Raw genomic sequence first — 4,956 nt, 5'->3', positions numbered from 1 at the left:
CTCCCTTTCTAGGCACACAGCTTCTAGGATGGCCTTCCCACCTAACTCCCTCCTTAGCCCCTCTGGTCCTTCCTCTAGCTGCTTCCAGAGTTCTCATCACAAATTACACGTCTAAATAGTCACTCTGAAACTTTTCAAAGACTTCCTGCTGCTTTGGGGTAAGGACACTCACGCCTGGCCCACAGTCCCCAGCCCTCTCAACCTCACACCCCAGAAGACCCCTGCTTGCTTTAGGTTCCCTTCACGGGTGTATGGGGGGTGTCTCCATGGTGAGATGGATATCTGTCACCCAGCTCCCAGGGTGGATGGACACACCCCTCTAGCTAGAAGACAGACTCGGGTAGCTCTCAGAATTACTGGGTAAAGACTTGGTACCACGCAATGTGTGCTACCTGGATGGAGGAACCCCCCAAAATCCAAGGGGTTCAAGATGCCACTTCCTTCCACGTTCTCCTCAAATGAACCTCTAACTTCATTCATTCTCTAAATCCAACGTAATTCTTTATGAGACTTAATAGTCTGACGAATAAATACAAGGTGTAAATACGGTCAACTGGAAGATAAAAGTTGTTAGGTGCTTGGTCTTCAGGTCACAGTGACCACACACAACAGAATGAAGCGTCCAGGATGCTGCCGTCCTCATGGTCACTAACTTCCCTCCTTTAAAAACTCCTTGCTGTCAAATTGGAGCTGACTTGTAGTAGACCCTCCTGTGGCTTTTTGGAGTCTGTAAATAGCTCAGAATTTAGAGCAGGGTTTAGGGCTGTTGTACATAGGGTTGCTATGAGTCGCAAGCGCCTTAACGGCACATAACAAATGCCTCAGGAAGCAATGACCCATCTTTCTCTCTTGGGTCCACTGGCGCATTTGAACCACCACCTTTGGTTCAGCAGTGCAACTCCCTACAGACCCCTCAGAGTTCAGTGGTTGTGGGGAGGAGAGTATCCAAGGGGACGAATCCCCAGGACAGTACAAGGCTGATTCCAGTTAGACTTTCCCTCCCCCCGTTTCACTTTGTTCTGCCAATTCCAACACCAGGCATCCCTCCCATGGCTCTGCTACCAGGTTCACAGGTTCGTTGCAGTGGCCACAGTGATGGGCTTTACTGGGGAAACCCCAGGCGGGAAATTGTCAGCATACAATCCCTCGATCAGGACAGCCTCTTCTCAGCTGCGCCTCTCTCTGAACCTCAGCCCAGCTTTGGGCTCTGCTCCGAGATTGGGCAACTGTTGGAAAGCCCTTTGAGTTCCACCAATTGTGTGTCATCTTGACTCCACAAGTAAGGCCAGGCCCAAAGGCTCATGGCTAGTTCTGTGGGTCATCAGGCTTGCTCGGCACTGGCTCGTACCCGTCCCTGGTTCTCTACCGCTTCCATGGCCATTCCTGCCACCGCCGCTGCTGTCTCTTACTCCACTTCTCCATCTTACCCCCTCTCAAGCAGGACTTTCCGGCCCAAAGGGTGAGCTGCAATCCATGCTGCTTTCTTGGTGCTGATGAGATTCACATGTTCTGCCTCTGAGCCTGTCCAGGTTCAGCCTGGCAGGATGAAAAATCAACCACATTAGTGATTTGCTTACCCATCTTACTCAGATATTTATTTCTATCCAAAAATGCATGTGTCCCCTTCTCTAAAAGATGCTGTTTAGCTTACTTACATTTTTAGCAAACTATCCGCTCCCCTTTTAGGGAAACTGTATAGTCGTACACAGCCATGAAAACGAACAGGTATGTCGTGGGGAAAGTGCACCCAGCGTGCTCTTTAGAGCATGTCTTTAGGAGAGACTCTTCCTTGGAGAGGGACATCATCCCTGGAACCGTAGAGGGTGGAGAAAGGGAGGAAGACCTTCAAAGTGATAGACTGACATGGTGACTGGAGCAAAAGTCGTAAGTGTGTTGGAGATGAGGATGGCACAGCATAGGACAGGATTCAGGTCTGTTGTTCATACTCCACCCGGAGACACCTAACAACCACAGCCACCACCCAGCCATGGGCAAGTTACACCCACAGTCTCTAACAGTCACACAGAACAACCCACTGCAGCAGAAGGTCTATTGCAGTCTGTTTCCAAGTGGTAGGCAGTGCCAGTCAGAGGCACCCTCTAGGCCCTGTGGACTCAGTGGTGGAAGCTGGAGATCATGATGGCTGTTGGAGCTACTGACTGTTTCCATGCCTCTCTGATTTCCTTCACCCTTCTTTGCTCCAGACTGGGACAAGCCAGTAGTTGCAACTTAGATGGCACCTCCCAAGCCTTTAAGTCCCCAGTCACTCTCCATCAAGGTCAAGGACAGAACATTGTCCCTGTGGACTATATTATGCTAATTGACCTTGATGTTGTTCCTCAAGACTGTCGTCCTCAGGCTCTGTGACCAATGGCTCACTTCCTTAGGGTATTTTGTTATGGTTAGTAAGTGTGTACAATGTCACACCTTGTTAGCTTTATTAAGTGTGTAAGTATTTTTGTTTTCTTTATGTTGAAATGTAATCTACCCTGAAGATTTGTAGTTTTTGAGCTTCATCAATGTCAAGGTTTCACCTAATAACAAAGTGGGGGGGAAGAAAAGAATAAATAATTACAAGATTGGGAGGTAACAAACCATGATGGAAGGATGTGACTGTGCCCCAGAAAGCAATTAAAAGGATAAGATATGGACATTTTTAAAAGAAGAGAATACTAGACACCAACCCAGGAGATCCCCATCCACATCACAAGAATAGAAAACAAGAAAGTTAGCGTACAGAAGAAGGAAATGAATAATTGTTCAGCTCAAAAGGCTTTGATGAGGACTGACCACTTTAGAGGAAGGGAGACTGGTCCATTTGGAACACTTGAAGCAAAGACAGGAGTCTGTTTCCTAGCAGAGCAGGAGGAAAGGTCACATACAAGGGAGGAGTGATGACAACAGTGGAAGCTGCATGACAGTCAGAAGGGCCTTCAGATTCTGAGGGGAAAGGTCTCACTCTCCAGTTGTCTGCCAAGCTAAGCTGTTAGTTACATGTGAGTAGAGAATCTTATCCTCAGTAATTCAGGGTCTCACTCTACTGCCTATGTACTTAAAAAAAAATTAACTATTTGAGTGAAAGTTTATACAGCTAATTTTTCTAGTCATACATTCAAACATATTTTTATAGTATTATAACAACAACACTTTCCCCAAATTCTCAATTCCATTAATCCTTTTCCCCTTACCCCTTCCTGCTTACTGAACTTTATCCTTGGGTAAATGCTGCTTTTCTGACCTGACCTTGTCTTCAAAGTCATGAATATGTACCTGATATTACTGGTCACCTTCTAAGTCTGTATGCTGTCTGGCTGAAAGCTAAGCCACAGGCGCGAGTTGCTTTGTTCCAGGTTCAGAAAGTGCCTAAGTGTGATTTTGGTAAGTAGTGACACTGGAATCTTAAAAGTTTGGGGTCTTAAAGGGATATGGTTTCAGGAGCTACCAGTCTCTGTCCAACCATCAGACAGACATGTTGCTAGGAGAGTCTCTTCCTTGGAGAAGGACATCATACTTGGAAAGGTGGAGGGTCAGTGAAAGGGAGGAAGACTTTCTTTTTTTAAAATTTTTTTTATTAAATTTTATTTTCATGAACATTTACAGATATTTTGGGTTTCCATTAATTCATTGTTGCACTATTTTCTCTACCCCCCCCAGTTCGTTCCTCTTTTTTTCCCCCCTGAAAGTCTTTTAATTGTCCAATTGCCACAGTGCTTGTCACAGCCAGTTCTGATTAATCTCCTTTGTCAGTGTATTCTTTGCCATTCCCTATCCCTCCTCCCTGAGAGAGACTTCACCCTGATTCATAAGAAAAAGGGGATGGCGTATTCTCTTAGCTACTTCCTGCTGAAAAGGGACGCTGTGGGTTTCAGGGTGAAGATCTTCTCTCACTACTCTAAAGGGCCCCTTTGGCAATAGGAAACACATAGACTGTTGGTGGAGATAGATTTTGAAATTTAGATGCACTGTTGTCAGTTGTGCTTAGCCGTACATGTTCATATCCTTGAAGTTGTATCATGGAAGTGTTGCAGCCTAGAAGACACAAATTTAACAAGTTAAAAGTACATGAGTCAAAAATTGAAAAGCAATAATATTCCAAGTAGAGGTTCTAACAGTGGCACCAGTCAAGTTACAGAGGAAAGGTAGTTCTTAAAAGAAAAGGCTTATTGACTAGCAAGGGAGGAAGACTTTCATTGAGATGAATTGATAAGGGTGGCGCAGAATAGGACAGAGTTCAGTTCTTCATCAGGTTCACACTGGACTCAACAGCACCTAACATCATCCATTCAACCAGTGAGCCTGACCTTTTTAATGATTTTTTTTTGTTTTATTCACATATCCCCCCAATTCTACCCAGTATCTATTATTATTATTATTCTTTTTGTGTGTCTGTGTACTGTCAAATCAGATCTGACAGGTACAGGAGGAGATTGTCCCTCCTTTCCCGGCAGAGCATCTGGTGAATTCAAACCATGCGCCTCTGGGATTGCAGTGCAGCTTCTTGCCACTAGGCCACCAGAGCTCCCTACCCAGTATCTTTTACTGATATTTCTTTTAGAGGAGTCACTGGTGGTAAGGTCATGGAGATCGAGGTTGACATGATCCATTTATGTCTTCTGTGTAAGATACAGTACCTTCTGTGTATCTTTTTTCCCTCTGCTCTCTTCTGGACAGGGAGAAGGTGGCCTAGATGGCTGCTCCCAAGTTTCTAAGACACCAGTCTCACTACTTACCAAAGTCGAGTGTAGAACATTGCCCTGGTGGACTCTGTCCTGTTACCTGATCTTGATGTTCCCCAAGACTGTGGTCCTGAGGCCCATGACCGGTGATTCAATCCCTCAGGGTGTTCTGGTTAAGAAGTTTCTGGAGAATTGCTCTTCGTTGACTCACTAAATTGAGTATTTTTTTTTCTATAATTATATTTTATTAATTTTCATAAACATTTACAGAGATTTTGGG

Source organism: Elephantulus edwardii, unplaced genomic scaffold, assembly GCF_000299155.1.
Source record: "Elephantulus edwardii isolate Elephantulus edwardi_28Jun2011 unplaced genomic scaffold, EleEdw1.0 scaffold00080, whole genome shotgun sequence".
Taxonomy (NCBI): Eukaryota; Metazoa; Chordata; class Mammalia; order Macroscelidea; family Macroscelididae; genus Elephantulus; species Elephantulus edwardii.
The sequence above is the reverse complement of the archived record's forward strand: the minus strand, read 5'-3'. Positions refer to the sequence as shown.